This window comes from Cervus elaphus, chromosome 15, assembly GCF_910594005.1.
Source record: "Cervus elaphus chromosome 15, mCerEla1.1, whole genome shotgun sequence".
In the NCBI taxonomy this organism is placed as follows: Eukaryota; Metazoa; Chordata; class Mammalia; order Artiodactyla; family Cervidae; genus Cervus; species Cervus elaphus.
Window position 1 is genome coordinate 28,405,219 of NC_057829.1, and position 22,011 is coordinate 28,427,229.

At 36.0% G+C, this 22,011-nt stretch overlaps 1 protein-coding gene and 1 non-coding gene across 2 annotated transcripts in view; one reads left to right on the plus strand and one right to left on the minus strand.

Moving 5' to 3' along the window:
- The window catches only part of MCU (mitochondrial calcium uniporter), a 206,310-nt gene that overhangs the window by 30,642 nt on the left and 153,657 nt on the right, over positions 1-22,011 (plus strand). The window lies entirely within an intron of this gene.
- On the minus strand, positions 13,977-14,112 carry LOC122709765. Its single transcript, XR_006345727.1, has one exon. It is a non-coding gene; the product is annotated as a small nucleolar RNA SNORA48 (small nucleolar RNA).

A 22,011-nucleotide genomic window follows, 5' to 3' on the forward strand; every position in this document is an offset into this window, starting at 1 on the left:
TGGACCTTTGTCTGTAAAGTAATGTCTCTGCTTTTTAATATGCTGTCTAGGTTTGTCGTGGCTTTTCTTGCAAGGAGCAAGTGTCTTTTAATTTAATTTCATGGCTAAAGCCCAAGAAAATAAAGTCTGTCACTGTTTCCGTTGTTTCCCCATCTGTTTGCTATGGAGTGACGGGACCAGACGCCATGATCTTTGTTCCTTGAATGTTAAGTTAGTGCATAGACAAACATTACACTGAGGTGGCAAGATTGAGCTGTACTTACTAACCAGAGTTTTCTTTCTTCTACACTTAAGTATTTTTACAAGTAAAATTATAGCACAATAAGAATTGTAAACATGATAGCCAGAGTTATTTTTTTTCAAATTAATCTTTCAGGTATAACCATATTAACACATTTTTATTTTGGGGTTTGATTCACAGAGGTCAGAGAAAAGGATAATTTGAACTAAAAGCTGTCACTTCTTGTTGGCAGACAATTAAGAAATGGAGAAAATGTCTGATTTTCTTTATGAGTGTATATATTATTTTATTGAGTGACACTAACTAAAATTTACAATATTTTTCTCCTACAGACTTGAATATCGAATGAAAAGCCCTTTTTCTTTTATAAAAGTTTAACTTCCTTTCTTGTGTCACTTTTGGTTTCAGAAAATGTTTATCCTCTGGAGTTTTTTTTTTTTTTTTTTTAATTAAGACTTTTTAGAGCAGTTTAAGATTCAGAGCAAAATTGCAGTGAAGGTACAGATTTGACTTTTTAGAGCAGTTTAAGATTCAGAGCAAAATTGCAGTGAAGGTACAGATTTTTTATAACAGCATTTTTAATAATTACTAAATTTGTCAGAGAACAGAGATAAACTTAGTTTTCTGTTCACATGTCTGATGCTGTGATTCGTATTTTTTCTAACACAGTCAGAATTATTATCTTTTAAAAAGCTTGCTTCTATTATAAAGGTAATAAATATTATCATAGAAAAACTTAGATACACAGAAAAATGGAAGGAAGAAGAAAATACTACTGACAGACAACCACTGTTAACATTTTTATGTGTTCCCTTCCAGACATTTTTTATGGAGTTCGTCTTTCCTCTGATAAAAGAATCATTGATCTTTATATACAACACAAAATTATATAACTATATTTTGCTTCTTTTGGCATTTTGCCAAATATTTAACAAATGTGTCATGAACATTTAATGACAGCATAATACTCCAAAGAGTGGCCATATCATTGCTTGTGTTTATGACATAATTTTCAAAATAGATTTTGTTGGTGGCGTATTTGAGAATTTTGAAGAATAAACATTCTTTCCCCTTGAAACAGGTTTTAAGGAAAAATTGAAAATAACAACAGAAACTCCCTGAGAGGATCCTTCTGTTGTGTGTTACTGTGTAAATAGAATTGGTTACTGCCCTGATCACATTCTTATACACTCAAAAGTAATAGGCACAAATTACAATAAAGTTATTTAAAGCATCTTTAAAAGTACATCTGTTTGAGATGCTGTCTTCTAAAAACCTTTTACTATTTTAGTGAAGACTGTTAGGATTTTCTATGGCTATTCGAAAGCTCATTCTTCTGTCTGTAGATTTGGTAATGAAGAATATTAAGAAGTAAACTCAAAGTGGGTAGAGAGAGACTATATCTCAACACAATAAAGGCCGTTTTTGAAAAACCCACAAGCAATTTATCATGCTCAATGGTAGAAAGCTGAAAGCCTTCCCACTAATTTCAGAAGCAAAACAAGGATGCCCACTCTCACTGCTTCTATTTAACATAGTATTGGAAGTCCTAGCCTCAATAGTTAGACAGGAAGAAGAAAGAAAATGTATCCAAATTGAGAGAGAAGAGGTAAAGCTGTCACTATTTGCAGATGACATGACACTCAATATAGAGAACCCTAAAGTCTCTACACAAAAACTATTAGAATAAATAAATGATTTCAGCATGGTAGCAGGATACAAGATTAATATAAAGAAATCACCTGCATTTCTATATACTAATAATGAAATTTCAGAAAGAGAATGTGAAAAAACAATCCCATTTAAAATTGCATTAAAAAGAAAAATACTTAGGGATTTCCCTGGTGGTCCAGTGTAGGGGACATGGGTTCAATCCCTGGTCCAGGAAGATTCCACATGCAACTCACAACTAGAGAAAGAAAGCCCACGGATAACAGTGAAGACCCAGCACAGCCAAAAAACAAAACAAAAAACTTAGTAATAAACTTAACCAAGAAGGTGAAAGACCTATATACTGAAAACTATAAAACACTGATAAAGGAAATTGAAGATGATTCAAAGAAATGGAAAGATATCCAGTGCTCTTGGATTAGAATAATTAATTAAATTATTAATTTAAATGCTGTTAAAATGGCCTTACTATCCAAAGCAATCTACAGTTTTAATGCAGTCCCTATCAAATTTCCCATGACATTTTTCACAGAACTAAAACAAATAATCCTGAAATTTATCTGGAACTACAAAAGACCCAGAACTGAAGAACCTAAATACCCTTGCAGACTTCAGACTATACTACAAAGCTACAATAATCAAAACAATTGATGTTGATGCAAAAAACAGGCACAAAGGTAGGCCTATTGATCAATGGAATAGAATAGACATTCCAGAAATAAACCTATGGTCAGTTAATCCATGACACAAAGGAGGCAAGAGTATACGATGGAGGAAGAGACAGTGTCGTCAACAAGTGATGCTGGGAAAGCTGGACGATTACATGTAAAACAATGAAATAAGAACATTCCCTCACACCATATATAAAAATAAACTGAAAGTCGTTTAAAGACCTAAATGTAAGACATGACATCATAAAACTCTTGGAAGAGAACTTAGGCAAAGCATAAATCATGGCAGTGTTTTCTTAGATCAGGCTCCAAGGTAAAAGAAATAAAAGCAAAAATAAACAAATGGAACCTAATTAAATTTAAAAGCTTTTGCACAGCAAAGGAGACCATTGACAAAAGGGAAAGATGACCTATGGAATGGGAGAAGATGTTTGCAAATGATGCAACCAGCAAGAGATTAATATCCAAAATATACAGACAACTTGTACAACTCAACATCAAGAGACAAATGGAAAGACAAGCCCAGAATAGATATTTTCCAAAGAAGACATACAGATGGCCAACATGAAAAGATGCTCAACAGTGCTAATTCAAGAAATGCAACATTAGAAAAATGTGAACCAAAACTACAATGTGGTATCTCCTCACACTGGTCAGGATGGCTATTGTCAAAAAGGCTACAGATAATAAATGTTGGAGATGTGGAGAAAGGGGAACCCTCATAACACTGTTGGTAGAAATGTAAACTGGTGCGGCCACTATGAAAAACAGTAGGGAGGCACCTTAAACTGAAACTAGAACTACCATATGATCCAGTAATTCCACTTTTCGGTATATATCTGGAAGAAATGAAAACTCTTTAAAGGGTATGTGTATCCCAATGTTCATAGCAGCATTGTTTACAGTAGCCAAGACACAGAAACAACTTAAGTGTCTGTTGACACTCGAATGTTTAAGATACGATACACACACAGGATGGAATATTACTCTACCATAGAAAGAATGAAATAATGCCATTTGCAGCAACATAGATGGGCCTAGAGATTATCATGCTGAGGAAGTAAATCAGACAGAAAGACAAATATCATATGATACCATTTAGATGAGAAATCTAAAAATACGATGCAAAGGAATTTATTTACAAAACACAAATAGACCCACAGACAGAAAACAAATTTATGGTTAACAAATGGGAGGGGCAGGAAAGGACAAGTTAGGAGTATGAGATTAACAGACATATGCTCCACAACAACTACTATACATAAAATAGATAAGCAATGAGGATTTATTGTATTGCACAGGGAATTATACTCAATATCTTGTAATAACCTATAATGGAATAAAACCACAAAAAGTCATTCTCCTGTACGTTTGAAACTGACACAATTGTTGTAAATCAACTATATTAAAAAAAAAAAGAATATTAAGAGGCAATTGTCCTATAAACTCTTCTTTTGGAATTGCTGTCTGGAGCACATGGAACTCTGCTCAAACGTTAGGTGGCAGCCTGGATGGGAGGGGAGCTTGGGGGAGAATGGATACTTGTATATGTGTGGCTGAATCTCCTCACTGTTCACCTGGAACCATCACAACACTGTTAATCAGCTATACCCCAAGACAAAAGAAGAAGTTTAAAAAGATAAAAAAGAATTGCTATCTGATATTTTTATAGCATGAAACTCTTTCATATAGGTGTGTACTTTTACTGAAAAATGTTAATTCCCTCTGTTACATATTTGTTTAGAGTTTTTTTTTTTTTTTTTGCTATTATTTGCATTGTTGTTGTTTATTCGCTAAATTGTCTCTGATTCCTTGTAACCCCATGGACAGGAGCATGGCAGTCTTCCCAGTCCTTCACTATCTCCTGGAGTTTACTCAAACTCTTGCCCGTTGAGTCACTGATGCCATCCAGCCATCTCATCTTCTGTCGCCCCCTTCTCCTTCTGTCCTCAATCTTTTCCAGCATCAGGGTCTTTTTCAATAAGTTGGCTCTCAAAAAAAAAAAAAAAAAGTTGGCTCTCTGAATCCGGTGGCCAAAGCATTGGAGCTTCAGAATCAGTTCTTCCAATGAATATTCAGGGTTGATTTCCTTTAGGATTGACTGGTTTGGTCTCCTTGCTGTCCAAGGGACTCTCAAAAGTCTTCTCTGGTACCACATTCAAAATAATTGCATTGCTATAGTAAATGACTTTGTGCATTTATCATTGCTCCTGTATGAGTTTGTAAAATGTGTTCCTAAAAGCAGAAGGTACAAGAATTACTGTCTGCTTACATCTTTGCCATCAAACAGTGTTACCACCTTTCAATAGTAACACCAAATTGTGGTGAGTAAATGGTACTCAATGCATGTTTAATTTGTATTCAGTGAGTGAAGTTGAACATCTTTTTAAAGAACTGTTTTTATCCTTTTTTTTTTTTTTTCTTCTGTGCACCAGATCTCCTTTTCTTAACTCTTATAAAGATATTGGTCTTTTTCTTTGTGATTTAATAGGAGCTTTTTATATATTAGGAAACCTAACTCTTTGTAATCTGAGTTGCACTTTTTTTTTTTCCAGTTTGTTGTTTTTTTGTTAATATTTAAAGCCCTTAGGTCTGAGTCTATACATTCAACTTTTAGGCAAATTTTAAGGGCTGTATTGTGTATGAAGTCAGAGAGCTATCTGTAGTTGCTGAGTGAATAAAATATCAGCCCTGAAAATATGTGAAGACAATTATGAGCATGGAAGTTAGATTAATTCCTTCTCCTTATGGAGAGGCAAATTTCAGCTAAACACATGGAAGACATTTTCTTTGATGATATCAGCTTTAATATACACTGGGCATCTTTGGGACTAGATGAATTCTTTGTTACTAGATCTATTATTAGAAAGGAGACACCAACCCTTGTCCCTGTTGAATGCACAAAGTAGGCAATTGGTATTGAATAAACGAATCTTTGGATGATTAGAAAGGTTAGATTAGTTGGTTTCTAAAAACCCTTCTTTTAAGTTTCCACATCACAACAAACTGTGGAAAATTCTTAAAGAGATGGGAATACCAGACCACCTTACCTGTCTTGTGAGAAACATGTATGCAGGTCAAGAAGCAACAGTTAGAACTGGACATGGAATAACTGACTGGTTCCAAATTGGAAAAGAAGTACATCAGGGCTGCATAGTATCATCCTGCTTATTTAACTTATATGCAGAGTATATGATATGAAATGCCAGGCTGGATGAATCATAAGCTGGAATCAGGATTGCTGGGAGAAATATCAATAACCTCAGATATGCAGATGATACCACTCTAATGGTAGAAAGAGAAGAGAAACTAAAGAGCCTCTTGATGAGGGTGAAAGATGAAAGTAAAAAACTGGCTTAACACTCAACATTCAAAAAACTAAGATCATAGCATCCAGTCCCATCACTTCATGGCAAATAGATGGGGAAAAAATGGAAAGAGTGATAGAGTTTATTTTCATGGGCTCCAAAATCACTGTGGACAGTGACTGCAGCCGTGAAATTAAAAGGCTCCTTGGAAGGAAAGCTGTGACAAACCTAGATTGCATATTAAAAAGCAGAGACAACACTTTTTGACCAAAATCCTTATAGTCAAAGCTATGGTTTTTCCAGTAGTCATTTATGGATGTGAGAGTTGGACCATAAAGATGGCTGAGCACCAAAGACTTGATGCTTTTGAATTGTGGTGCTGGAGAAGACTCTTGAAAGCCCATTGAACTGCAAGGAGATAAAACCAGTCAATCCTAAAGGAAATCAACTCTGAATATTCATTAGAAGAACTGATGATGACTCTTAAATACTTCGGCCACCTGATGTGAAGACCCGACTCATTGGAAAAGACCTTGATGTTGGGAAAGATTGAGGGTGGGAGAGGAAGGGTGCACAGAGGATGAGATGATTGGAGGGCATCACCAACTCAATGAACATGAGTTTGAGCAAATTCTGAGAGACAGTGAAGGTCAGGGAAGTCTGGAGTATTGCAGTCCGTGGAGTCACAAAGAGTCGACCACAGCTTAGCAACTAAACAACTGTCTGTGTTTTTATATAATTGTGAGTTTATTTCTTTCCTCCTTTCTTGCCTAATTTCTTTTCTTTCTTTTGTACCATTGTGCTCCAAGGTAGCCTTTAGTATTTAATCCTTCCTTATTTGTCTCTGTACTTGAATCATCATCTTATGCCTTCCTAGGTATCAATATAACCCACACTCCTATGTGCATATATGCAGTGTTTTTTATTTTACTTTGTTTTATAAAATTAGATCATATTATACCTTCTTTTCTGCATCTTGTTTTTCTCACTCAGTAATAATTAATAAAACTTCTTTTAAGTCAACTAGTATGGCTTTAAGTCATTCATTTAATGGTTATATAAAATATGGCATTATATATGAGATTATTCCCTGGTGCAGCTGGTACCGTTGTTTATTCAGTTAATTCTTTGTTGATGAGCATTTACTTTGATCCCCATTTTTGTTGATGGGAACATTGTATTGATAGTAATCTTTTGTAGCACATTTATTCTATGAGATAAAGAATCAGGAGTGATTCACATGGTGTATACATATATATGTATATTTAGTAATATTTTAAAATTTTTATTTATTTTATTTTTGGCTGCTTTGGATCTTCATTGCTGTGCACGGGTATTTCTCTAGTTGTGGCAAGCAGGGGCTACTCTAGTTGCAACATGTGGACTTCTTGTTGCAGTGACTTTTGTTGTGGAGCATACACTGTAGACACATGTGGGCTTCAGTCGTGGCACATGGACTTAGTTGCCTCGAGGCATGTGGGATCTTCCTGGACCAGGGATCAGACTGGTGGCTCCTGCATTGCAAGGCAGACTCTACCACTGGACCACTAGGGAAGCCCTATATTTAGTAATATTTGATGATTACTGTCAGATTGTTTTCCAAAACCAACAACATGAGAGAGTCTTCTAAGGTCCCTCTGATTCATGGAAGACCATAAAATATGTAGCTTTTTAATAGTTGTTAGTTACAGGATTTGCTGGATTCTTAATAAGACTATTTGAAGAGTTATCTTTATAAAATTGCTTTTCTTTCTGTGTTCTGGGTGACTATGTTACTTTAATACAAAATAAAACAAAATTTTCTGCTTGAAGCCCTAGTTCAGGGACCTCCCTGGCAGTCCAGTGGTTAAGACTCCCTGCGTCCATTACACAGGGTGTAGGTTTGATCCCAGGCTAGGAGCGAAGATCCCGAATGCTACGTGGTGCAGCCAAACAAACAGCAGCCAAAAAATCCTTCAATTCATGTACCTAGTACATACGTCAGAGAATAAAGGGAATTGTGACAAATTTTAGAATCTGACTTTGGGGATGAGGTTGGGAAATAAAGGCCATTTTGGTAATAGATTTTTTGTCTTTAAATTGGGTATTTGCTTGGTAACAGGAGGATTAATTAAAGAATCTCTTTCTCTGGTAGTCTCTCAGCTTGAACACATAAATATAGAGCACCAATGTTCAGAGAAGTAGTGCTGTAGAGAATGTGTGGGTAGCTGTTGTAGGTTTACATAGCAGATAACATCTAGAATAAAGAATAGATGAAAATGCTCATTGAGGATTAGTGTTCTTGAACATCAAATACACCATTCCCCAAGCCTGGCATTCAGAGCCATTCATAATATCGCATGTCTTGCATACCTAAGATATTTTCCACCCAGCTCAACACATGTCTCCTTAATTCTGTATTTTGTGTTTGCCACACATTCCCAGTGCTGTTCATTAGTTTGCATCCTTTAGAAGTCATATATCTCCCCTTCTGTATCCTATAGATAGATGGATTACAGCCCATCTTTTCAGTACTCAAGTGCCATCTCCTTTATGAAGCCTCTGACCTCTCCAATCCACATTGATCCTTTTTAGCTCTTAAAACCTACAGCACTGATATTTTGAATTTCTTCAAACTGGTTCCCAAGTACTATGCATTTATGTAGCAGCAAAGAGATTTTTTTTTTCTTTCTTTTTAATTGAATACCTCTTGTATCTGCAGCACTATTCTAAATACTAGATAGGTCACAAACCTGCTTCATATTTGCAGGAAAGGCTGAGAAAGTTAATTTCTGACTTCTGACTTGGATAGGCAGGATTTTTGAGGAATTCTCTAAACACTGAAGGCTGTTTAAAGGTGTTGGGTAGTTAAAAACCATGGGGACTCTGACATGGTGGAGAGTAGTTGCAGGGTTAATTTAGATTTGAAAGTGAAGGCCTTTCTAGGGTCAAGGTACTTAAGCTGAGACCTAATGATAAGAAATCCATGTAATGATAAGGTGAAGAATATTTCAGAGGGAACAGTGAAAAGGCAGTGGTCTGGGATCAGGATGAGGGGTTGGGTCAGAAGATGGTGGATGAGCTTAGCCAACTTGAGGAACAAGGATTGCTGATATTGCCGGAGTGTGTTGAGTGAGAGGGAGTATAGTGTGAAATTACAAAAGATGGTCTTGTTTGGTTTTGTTTTGATGGAAGTTTGAAGATGCTCATGTTACTTCCCTTTTCTTCCCCTGAGATGTCCTGTTGAGAGTAGGGATGTAATTATAGATGTGGAGAAAAGAAAAATATTTCTGTGTTGCTAAACCCCATGAGCTGTTGGATATCATAGAGTGACTAAAATTATTTATATACTGTTTAGGAGGAGAATAGCATGATGTTTTTAGCAAAGATAAATACTAGAAAGACTATGTGCCAGTGAGTATTGGGATTAAACCTGTTTTCATTCCAGTGCCACAACATAGTGGGCCTTGAAAGAAATGACTTCTTTATTCCTCTTACCTTGATGTACGAGAATGGTGCTTTATACTGATAATGCATTAGCTCTAGTAACTGCTTCAGAATAGCAGAAGTCCCCAACCCCAGATAACACTGATAGATCTTTCCTGTTAATGAATTGCGTTATATAATGAAGTGAGAGAAAATTGCTTTTTAGACTACTTTTTAAAGAGAAATCAACTACAAGCCACAATAAGAAATACATTTTATATCAAGATTCAGTACATGCACATATACACAGACAAGTTAACAATCATTCTGTGAAATAATATTTAGCTTTACTACACACAATGCACTGTTTCTTTTTGTATTACACTTGTGTAAGTTTGTTGTCTATCTACTAAACTGACTTTATGACAGTTTGATAGGTCATGTCTGGAAGTTTCGAAACTACTAGCTTAGGCTAATCAAAGCTCACAAGTGAGACAAGGGTCAAATTCAGAAACTGTTCTACTACTGCACAATGGGGAAAAGGTGAAATATTTAGTATTTAGCGTGTGTGCATGCTCAGTAGCTCAGTTGTGTTTGACTCTTTGTGACCCCATGGACTGTAGTCTGCCAGACTCTTGTGTCCATGGGATTTCCCAGGCAAGAATACTGCAGTGGGTTACCATTTCCTTCTCCAGGGGGTCTTCCCAACTCAGGGATGGAACCCGCCTCTCGTGCATTGGCAGGTGGATTCTTTACCAGTGAGCTGCCTGGGAAGCCCCCGATTGAGGCATCAGCCATTACCTCAGTTATCATTGCCCACAATGCACTTCCACATGCATTATCTTGTGTGAGCTCACAAAAGTAGTACTGGAGAAATCCCCTAGGGATAGACATACAAGGAAAAGAGATTCTATCAGCTCATATTGAAACTGTGTTAAAGCCTTCTGCATGTTTAAGATAAGGACGTCGTACTCAGAAACATATGCACCTACAGGATGTGACCAGCAGATGTTTTTAGAAATGACCATTAGAAGAATGCATTTTTTAAAAAAAGATGAAAAAGGTATAGTTAAAACAGTGGTTTTCAACCAGGGATGATACTTGGCAATGTCTAAAGACGTTTTTTTCTGAGCTCAAAAAACAGCTCTGATTTTCTCTTACTGGTATGTTTGGTTATACTTATTTTTCCTCAGAGTTTTTCAAAGGGAAAAAAAATCATTTTTAAATGGCCCAAAATGTTAATAATTAAAGATTTGCAGAGAACAAACCTGTGAGAAAATAAAAATTACTACCTCATTCAGACTTGAAGTCTTTTATTCTAGGTAATCTTGTCAGTGAGCACCAGTGGAATGGATGTTGGAAGGCCATGGCTGTCTTCAACTTCAGTGTCAAGTGATAGGAATCTGTTTTTAAAAAAACAGCTTTATTGAGATATAATTTACATACCATAGCATTCACCCTTTTAAAGTATACAGCTCCATGGTTTTAAGCATATTCAGAGTTCTGCACTATTCAATCCAGAACATGTTCATCACCACAGAAAGAAATCCTGTACTCATTTGCAGTCACTCACCATTCCCTTCTATATCCATCCCCTGGTAATCACTAATTTACTTTATTATTTCTATGGATTTTCCTAATTTGAACATTTCCCTTAAATGAAGTCATACAATGCATGGGCTTTTGTAACTGATTTCTTTCACTTAACACCGTTTTTTAAAAAATTAATTAATTGTTGGCTATGCTGAGTCTTCATTGTGGTGCAGGCTTTTCTCTAGTTACAGCAAGCAGGGCCTCCTCTAGTGGCAGTTCGAGGGCTTCTGTTTGTGGCGGCTTCTCCTGTTGGGCATGGGCTCTGGGGCACTCCGGCTTCAGTAGTCGTGGCATGTGGGCTCAGTAGTTGCAGCTCCAGGCTCTGGAGCACAGGCTCAGTAGTTGTGGCTCACGGGCTTGCTTACTCCAGGGCATATGGGTCTTCCCAGGCTCGGGATCAGACTCATGTCTCCTGCGTTGGCAGGTGAATTCCTTACCACTGAACTACCAAGGGAGCCCCAACACAATGTTTTTAAAATTCATCCATGTTAAAGCATACTTTAGTACTTTTTATTGCATATTATAATTCATAGTGTTTCATTGTGTGGGTAAATTTATATATAAAAACATATTTATCCATTCATTAGTTGAATGATGTTTGGGTTGTTTCCATTTTTTACTAATATGAATAATGCTGCTATGACCACTCTCATACAGGTTTTTTGTGGATGTATGTTTTCATTTCCCTTCAGTATATATCTAGTGGTAAAATTGCAGGGTCATAGGATAATTTTATGTTTAACTTTTTGAGGAACTGCCGAACTGTTTTCTAAAGAGGCTGCACCATTTATACAATCCCATCAGTAGCTTATGAATGCTCTAGTTTCTCTGCATCTTTACTGGCACTCATTATTGTCTTTTTTATTTTAACTGTGCTAGTGGGTGTGAAGTGGTATCTCTTTGTGGTTTTGATCTGCATTTCCCTAATAACTAATGGTGAATATACTTTCATGTGCTTAACTATTTGTATATCTTCTTTGGAGAAATGCCTATGCAGTCCTTAGCACAGTTTTACATTGGGTTATTTGTCTGTCTTTTGTTGAGTTTTAAGAGTAGGGATGCATTTTTAAAACTTTACTTCATTATGAATCTATCATCCATTCATTTTTCAAACTGACAACTCAGAGAATCTTTTTTCAAAGAAGGCAGTCATGTGTCCTTTTCAGTATCTTTCAGTTTTTTAAAGCATTGGTCATAAAAAGAGTAAGTCATGTTTTTTAAGAAGTGAAATGGAGATTGTTGATGTACAGATAGATGAATGGAAGAATTTATAAAAGCATTATTAATTTTGATAAAATGTGATAGGATCTGGTGAACTGAATTAAATCCAATTAATTCCTTTGGGAATCTCATTGAGCAAGGAAGTCCTGACTGCTGCTACATGTGTCAAACAAATGCTGCTGGGTTTCTGGCATACTCCTCCAGCACATTCACTCATCAAGAATAACTTGTACCTGGTATTGCAAGATTTTGTATGTATCATGAAGATTTTATATTTAGTTTTTTTAACTCTCCCCCAAAAGGAATTTGGGTATTCAAAGAATTCATAACTGGTTTAACTGGACCATTAGCATGATTTACATAGCTATCATATGTGTCATCTTTTGTAGTGGCAAATGGAGGCTTATTAAGTATATTCTTAGCTTGATTAAATTAAAGGAGAGAGCATCCATGAGAACAAAACGGCTCTTTTGATTTTTTTTCCTCTGCATTTAGTGAGTTTAATGAGTGTAATCTTTCAGTAAGAGCTCTTATGCCTGATTAATATTAAAAGAGAAAAAATAAACAAATAGAATATTTGTAAGGACTGCTGAGAGAAAGGTGGGGAGAGCTTACACAGACTTTGGTGCCAGACTGGGTTTCAGAAATCTACCATTTTCTCCTTGGTTGACTTTGGACAAGCCACATTAATCTCTCTAAACACTGATCTTCTCATCTATAAAATGTGATGGATAAAGTCTACCTGGTAAGATTGTTGTAAGATAAAGTGAGGTGACAAATGTACAAGTATATAAGCTAGTGCTCAATTGATGGTACCTGCTATATTTTATGTTTCGATTTAGATAGTCTTAGTCTTATTTAACGAAATCTTGACAAGACTTTCTGATAATTTAATTTCACAGAAGGTAGACAAAGCAAATCTGGGTGTACTTTTATCTTTTAAAAATTAACTTTTTAGATGCTCACCATCACTCATTATCAGAGAAATGCAAATCAAAACCACAATGAGGTACCATTACACGCCAGTCAGAATGGCTGCTATCCAAAAGTCTAAGAGCAATAAATGCTGGAGAGGGTGTGGAGAAAAGGGAACCCTATTACACTGTTGGTGGGAATGCAAACTAGTACAACCACTGTGGAGAACAGTGTGGAGATTTCTTAAAAAACTGGAAATAGAACTGCCATATGACCCAGCAATCCCACTGCTGGGCATATACACTGAGGAAACCAGAACTGAAAGAGAAATGTGTACCCCAGTGTTCATTGCAGCACTGTTTACAAGAGTTAGGACATAGAAGCAACCTAGATGTCCATTAGCAGACGAATGGATAAGAAAGCTGTGGTACATATACACAATGGAATATTACTCAGCTATTAAAAAGAACGCATTTGAGTCAGTTCTAATGAGGTGGATGAAACTGGAGCCTATTATACAGAGTGAAGTCAGAAAGAAAAACATCAATACAGTATATTAACGCATGTATATGGAATTTAGAAAGATGGTAATGATGACCCTATATGCAAGACGGGAAAAGAGACACAGATATAAAAGAACAGACTTTTGGACTCTATGGGAGAAGGCGAGGGTGGGATTTGAGAGAATAGTATTGAAACATGTATATCATTGCCGTATGTGAAATAGATGACCAATCCAAGTTCAATGCGTAAAACAGGGCACTCAGAGCTGGTGCACTGGGACAATCCAGAGGGATGGGATCGTGAGGGAGGTGGGAGGGGGTTCGGGGGACACATGTCCACCTGTGGCTGATTCATGTCAATTTATGGCAAAAAACGAGCACAATATTATAAAGTAATTAACCTCCAATTAAAATTAATTAATTTAAAAAATTAACTTTTTTTTTTCTTCCATGTGTCCAGGGCATGAACCAGGCATGGGCACAGAGCAAAAGCCAAGCTGGGATAAACAAGGAGTTGTTTTGTCCCTCACTAATACGAGACAGGCACCACCAACCAAAAAAATTAACTTTTTAATATAATGGTAAAATATGCTTGTTGAAGAAAACTTGGAAAATTATTTTGAAAGTTACATTTACAAAACTCAAAAATAGGAAGCTGTGAACAGAGGCTTAAAAATGGGAATATGGTAGAAGGAAAGAAAAATCTCTCAAAACTAAGTAGTAGCAATGCTAGTTGGAAATTTTAAGAGGATTAGGAGAGGATTCTTTAAAGATTCATGCATACTACAAGATAAAAATTTCTTGCTTGACTCAGTTTAAAACAGACCTTTACAAAAGACCGGTGGGGAGCATATACAATCAAGAGTGACTTTAGAGTATTACAGAATGAGCTCAAATAAGAGGATACTTCTAAAGAAATGAAAACAACAAAAACATTTTTTAAACTGTGGAATAATAGGAAAAAGTAAGAATAAAATTGCTATTTATATTTAATAATGTTAAACAAATGACAGTGAAAACACAATTTCTTATCTCTTACTTACATTTCAGATAAAGAACCTCTTTTGACTTGAAGGATGAAAGTGACACGAATAAAGGAGAGCCCATCTGGGAATAGTGAAGATCGTATAAGGAGAGCATAACGTTATCCCGGGGTGAGGGGAGAAATAGCTACATACATGGTAGTCAGAACTTGCACATGAAATTATCTGTGGTCTTTCAGAAATCTTAGAAAATGAGAGAAATACTGGAAAATTGAAGATGGGTCTTCTGAAAAAGAGAAGAAAGTAGATTTGCAGACCAAAGAGAAATTAGTGACACAGGCAGGATTCTAGAATAGATGATTAAAAAATGACTTTAAAAAATTATAAATGCTTACCTCTAATGGTGGGATGGTCTAGTGGTACTGACCATGATAACAGCAGACAGCGGGAACATGGCTGCAGAGGCAGACACTCTGCCTTGTCATCTTCTGTTCAGCATTTTAAAATTTACTTATTTTTTCAAATTAAACTTTTAATTTTGAGGTAATGATAGGTTCACATGCAATTATAAGAAATATTGCAGTGAGAGCCAGCTTGCTGTTTAGCCAGTTCCCCCTAATGATAACATTTTGCAAAAACTGTAGTACTGTGTCCCAGCCAGGATGGTAATATCAATACAGTCCTAAGATTTTATTAGATTTTTCTACTTCAGTTTTACTCATCTGTGTGTGTGTGCATTAGTTCTATGGAATTTTATTACATGTGTAGGCTTCTGTATCCACCATTACAGTCAAGATACAAAACAATTCCATCACCATAAGGATCCTTTCTCTCCTTTTAAAATCCTACCCATCTTTCTCTCCCTATTCCCTAACACCTGGCAAAAACTATTCTGTAATCCTTTTCTCTAGGTTGGTCATTTCAGGAATGTTATATAAGTGGACTCATGCAGTATGTAACCTTTTGAAATGGGCTTTTTTTCCCCACTCAGCGCTTATCAGTGGTTCATTCCTTTTTTTCTTTATCTGGTAAAATATATATAATATAGTATTTATTTTAATCACTAAGTGTACAATTCAGAAACATTAAATACATTATCACTATACCTAAAACTTTTTCATCATCCCTCCAAATACTCTACCAATTAAATGATAATTTTCCCTTCCCCTAAGCCCCTAGTAAACTACTTTTCTTTCTGTCTGTATGAATTTGCCCATTCTAGGTACCTCATATAAGTATAACACACAATGTTTTTCTTTCTGTGTCTGGCTTATTTCATTAAGCATAATGTTCTCAGGGTCCATGTCCATTCATGTTGTAGCATGAATCAGGATTTTAGTCCTTTTTTTATAGCTGAATAGTATTTTAATCTTCAGCATTTTTATTAATAACATGGATGAACAATTGATGACTTGCTTGCAAATCCATATAGCTGGCAATAAGTTGTATAGAAAATGTGTTGTTTTTCAAAACAGAGATTGAAAATAATTAGACTGAAAGGATAGACTAAATGATCAAGATGCATTAAACATCAGTAAGTGTAAAATTCACATATGATTCCAAAAATAAGTGTTATTTTAGCTAGATGTGATGTCGTTTAACAGCAGATAACATGAAAAATACCCGAGGGGGTTTCATTAAACAGAATGTTCAGTGTGACTCCATAGTGTGATTTGAGCTCTGTTAATAGAAGCAAAGTCCAGAATAAGGAGTATGATTGTTCCAGAGTATTATGTTCATTTCTGGGTACCTTATTTTATGGATGCACTTTTAACAACAGAGATGTATTCAAGGGAGAAGCCAGAATGATCTGACAGGTAGTAGTCACTCAGTATTAGAATAAAAGCCAGTATGAAATGCTTTGGGAAGTAGTCAGGTATTGTCAAAAGATTTGTTCAAGCAGAGGCTGACTGAATACTGGCCAGGGACATTGTAAAATATTTTAGTATCTCTAGTTGGGAGTGAAGAAGGTGCTCCATCATACATACTACCTTTGTGGATCCTCAACCTTGAGATTTTGTTATTATAGAACATTGTAAGATCCTGGAGTTTAAACTTTTAATAATTGTTGTCTCTGGAGGATGAGTTGCAGGGGACTGTTACTTTCCATGTTATGTATTTCTGTATTTAATTTTAGTTTTTACATTTAGTGTGTATTATTCCATTTTTTAAAAAGCAGGAAAAGTCATAAATGTTCTTGTTTTACAAATCAACACAATACTTTAATTTTTTGAAATAGAAAATATAGTAAATTAATATAAGCATTTTTAGTGTTCAAAATTCTTTGCTTGTATTGAGAGGTGTGTGTTCACTTGGAGATTAGGTACATGATTTTTTATACCTTTGGGAGAGTGCTTTGCTTAATGCTTGCCTTTGTTCCTTTCAGTGGTTCTCTGTATGGTGACAGTGAAAGCTGGTTGGGCTTTGGCAGATCGTTCTGCATGCTCAGATTTACCTCCAGCCTCAGGTCTGGATTATTAGATAACTAAATAGTAAGATTTTGACTAATTTCTGTGATTCATTTTCTCCCCCACTGACTCTGCTGCCTAGTACCCCTGTACTTGTAAAGAATGTTAGTTCTAAAAGGAAGTGCGAGGGGAAAAAATTGTTGCATTCTCTTAGGAAAATACTTCCTTGTAATCCAGACGTGTTTTGTTTTCTCTCAAATGGTTCTGTTTTATCCCTTGGAGACCAAGGACCAACCCTTTTTGCTTGTTGGGAGAGAAGGATTATGACCAATATTTGCCTCCTGGAGATGTTTTGGGAGAAATGTTGCTAAGCTGCCTTAATAAATAAGTTGTAAACAAAAACTCTGAGCCACCCCCCTCCCCCCATTATTATCTTAATAAATTTTAGCTTTGGATTTTAATGTTTTAAATGCTGCTGTTCTCTCAAGTACTTAAAAAATCTGTAACACTTGTCAGGAAAGAGATTTATTACCATACTTCCTTTGCCTTAGCCTAACAGTATCCTTTTGATGATTTTTAGGCCAAGAATTTAGCAATTAAGTGGTAGATTATCTTGGATATTGTTGAAAGATGTCAACATGTTGTTTGGTGTTAGAAACCATAGTATAGGAAGAAATGGTTCTGTTAGCGTTTGATCATAGTGCTTTCACAGACTGGTTGCTTTCAATGTTTATGAAAAGTTTCTATAAGAATTTGCTAATAATTCACTGTGTTGTTATGTAAAGCTTCTTAGTCATGTTACTGAAGCATACAGGATGTTTGATTTGTGGCTTACACTCTAAATGGCCACAAACATTTTTCTTGAAAATAACTTGCTTTTTCCAAACTTCAGGAATTCTTCCGTTGTTACCCACAGTAGTGGAAAGTCCAACTTTCCAGTCATGATTTGATTCTCAGAGATGTTAAAGAGTAACTGTCTTAAAAGTAAGAAAACAAAGAAGGCTGATGACTAATGTAACAGTAGGAACTTTCTGTTAGAGCAGGATAGAAACAAAAGTGGTAAAATGGATGAGTAGAAACCTCAATGTGAGAAATACGTATTCAAGAAAAATACTTATTTAAGAAAAAACCAACTTATTCTGTACCTTCCATGTAAAAGACCCACATTGCTAAGCCTTGGCCCCAGACCTCATATAGCACACAATCTTAATTGTAAAAGATTTCATAATTTAAAACTTGAGAGGATAAGGGAAGCAACCCTTTGTGAATTCCATAGAGGAAACTTGTTGGTGTTTTCCTCTTTTCTGGTTCTTATCTTTTTACCTGAATTTTAAAAGTGGGCAGTCCCTGGACATAGGCTTCAGGTGCAGCAAGCTGTTGATTATATGACTAACAATTCCTTATTGTTCTCCTACTTGTAAGTTGGCATGGGAGTAGGTATAAGTAGTGGTATAGATGGGGGTTATCTGTAGGTACTGTAGTACCTATAATCTGCTGCTTGCTGCTTTAGTAATTGTGAGGACTTGTAGACCTCTGGGAGTTAGTGCAGCTGGAGAAATCCTGTAATAATTTAAAAGAATGAGAAAGCTTTAGGCTAGAACTGGGGACAGAGTTATAGTCTGTTATAAATAAAACCACTGGAAAGCTTTCTGACTCTGTTAATGGAATAAAGCTTATAATTATAGTAATCAAAAAGTTTTTCTGAGGAAGATAGAGGGGAGGAAAGGAGTAAAGTTTTATAAGTAAGTACCCTGGGGCACTGAAAAATTCTTCTCATTCATCCCTCCTTTAGTTGTATGTACAACGAATCAAAAATAGCCTCATGGAGTAGGGAATAGCACCAGTCATATATAGTAATAAAGTAGTGTGTACCCATGTGCCAGATTTAGCTTTCAGGCTGAGCAGACTTTAGAAAAGACTCTACTTTTTCCTCTGGTTTGTGCTGTTTGTTTTAGGTGAAATGGGACAAAAAGGCAAAGCCTTTCTAGAAAGTTTATCCTAAGCAAGGAAATGTGGATTTTTAATTTGTCTTGAAAAAGGAAATGTTGAGTACTGATAGCCAGAGTGTTGACATCCTAGCTTCATGTTTCAGTAGTTCAGGGTTATAAATAACATACCATAAGGACATAAGGAAATGTTATATGGAACTTGTAATTTCTTATCTGTGGAAGTTCTGTGTTTGCTACACAGTTTTTAATAGTCACCCTTCTGCTTAAACTCTTTTGCCTGTTACCTGGAGAGTAAAGCTTAAAATTTGTGAACTTTGGTATTAAAAGTCTTTTCATGGTTTGAACCAAGTGTGATCTTCCAGGTTCATCTTTTGCCTTCTCTCCCTTTAGGAACCTAGACTTTTGCTGTGCTAGATTCCTGAGACATGCCTTGTGGTTCTCTTTGTTCATGGCCTCTTTTTATGTTGATTGTCCTTCTGAACGTTTCTACCCATCAAAATGTTGTTCGTTCTTCAAGGCTCCAGCTCTTTATTCAAGGCCCCAGTAATTTATACTGTTGTTAGATAGAATGCCCCCTCATTATTATGTTCAGCTAGAGCCAAAAGCATTTTGGGATATGTATTGGAAGACAGGTAATATCTGCTCTTAGTGTAAATACTTAGGCTTGAATGTCGTGCCACTATGATAGGCTGCTCATAGTTGAGGCATAGGAAATTTTTTTAGGTTACTGAAGTTGAAACTGTAAATTGGAGTGTCTAGGAGTAACTTTCCTTAAAATTTTTTTGACTACTAATGACTTGTTGCTGTAAAAGAAAAGGCTAGAATGAGTATACATTGAAGTCCATACTCAGATTTGAGATAGACCATTCCGTTTTATATACTTTAAAAATAACACTTGAAATTATGCTTAGCATAATTTGAATCTTGTTAAATTATATTGTGTCAAGTACAGTTTTTTTTTTTCCAAGTAGGGTTTTAAAAAATCTGTAGTGTTGGGAATTGGAAAGGTGATAAAGTCAGACTATATATATGCCTATTTTCTTTGAATTCTAGCTAAAAGGTGTTAATTTCAGTTGTAGGCAAATTTAGCATGTTAATAGCCTTCCTTGCTGCAGTTCCTTCAGGCTGCTCTGTTTATGAAATAGAGGAAAAATTTCCATTTTAAAGAAAGCTGACTTCTTCTGCTCCTGTAGTCTGACTTTTTGCAATGTAGAGCTTGGTGGGGGGTGGGGCGGGGGAGGCAGCAGTGTGGTTATTTAGCCTCTTTGTTCTTAGTAGGCTAGGCTTAGTATATGAAGTTAACCAAGTGGAAACAAAATTTTTTATTGTTATTTTGCTTTGAATCTGTCAGTGTTTTTTTCTCCTTGTTGTATTTTAATTAATAATAGCTCTCTTGCTTACTATTCTATAGCCAGCTGGAAAAGTGTGCTCTCTCTCATGATTTCCCTTCTGGTGTGAAGCTTTTTCTTCTGTTACCTCAAAATAGCAAATTCCATAGTTCATGGCTAATCGTAACAGTGAAATGTGTTGAAATAACTTTTAGGAATGATTTTCCCCAAATAAAACTTCTTATTCATTGGTCGTCTTAGAATTTCTGGAATGACCAAGCTTCAGAATTATGATTTTTTAGTTCTACATTTCTCTCTAACCTCTGACTCCTTTCTGTATGCATATCGTATGTATTATTTGTTTTCTTGATTTCTGACTTTGATTGCAGCGAGGTCATAAAAGCTGATGTAGTACAAGGGTGAGTCCAAGCCAGCAGGTCCTGTGAGTCATTTGCTCCTTTGCCTGGACAGCCAGTGTGTTGCTCTTAGGTGAGGTCATCTCTCTTCATGAACTGTCAGGACAGATACTTTAATCTGGTTGTGGCAGTGGGGAGATGAGAGCATGGTTCTGAGAGAGAAGAGTTTTTAAATTAGATAGGCAAAGACTTAGTAGATGTGTAAAATAGTTTCTGGTTATGTTTGGCATAATGTGGACTGTTCCAGCATATTTCAGTAGTTGTTAATAAAATAAATCATGTATTCATATGTTTAATTATATACACAATTAACTACCTTCCCCCTCCCCCCCACCTCAAATACAACAGTTAATGAGTTTAATAATCAAGCATGTAACTGGTCATAACTGAATATAGGTTTCAATGTTGTGTTGTTGATTAACTGCTAAGTTGTGTCTGACTCTTTTGCAACCCCAGACTCCTCTGTCCATGGGATTTTCCAGGCAAGAAAACTGGAGTGGGTTGCCATCTCCTCTAGGGGATCTTCTCGACCCAGGGATTGAACCTATGTCCCCTGCATTGCAGGCAGATTGTTTACTGCTGAGCCACTGGGGATGCCCTATAGGTTTCAAAAGGCATAAACAAATTACATAAAAAATGTCCCTGTAATTTATAGCCATTCACTGCAAAAGATAAACATCTAGAAATAGTCTTTTGAAAGTGGAAGGTATTTTTGTACCAGATGGAATGAAAGGCATCTGTACTGTGAGAAGATTGTCCATGTTCCCTGTGGTCAGTGGTCACCACTGTTGACATTTCCTGTGTCATGCTTCCAAATTGACTGTGGTTTGTAGATTATTTGTATCTAAAAGTGTGTTTGATTAATCTTCTTGTTTCTGCTTGTTTCTGTTTTTTTCTGTGTACTCTGTCCATCTTTGTTGTCATAGGGGTTTCTTCAGACTTGCAATTTAATTTATACTCTGTTGCATTACCATTTTTCCTTAGAGGTTTTCAGCATGTTTTTATACATTTCAGCCACCTTTTAGACTTCTAGGCCTTTTAATAAGTAAATAGTGCTCAGAAATGAACAATTTTATAAGAAATGAAACTCTTATAGTCACAACCTACTGGTCACCACTGGTCACTGTTTTATTTATAAATTAATAGCCATCATTTTCATGTGTACATTGAGTGCTTACCTATTCATTAACTGAAGTCACTGTGTGAAAACTCTAGCTAGTAGGGTTCGTATAGGACACAATGGTTCATATGGACACAGGGTTCATATAGGACATACAAATGTCTTGCCCAACAACTTCCACATATATGGGTATGCCTAATAACAAAGAGCCATTAATTATAAAGAATCTGTTGGCCATGCCAGGGCTGTGAATAATTTTTAGGGAGTGACTTTACCTAT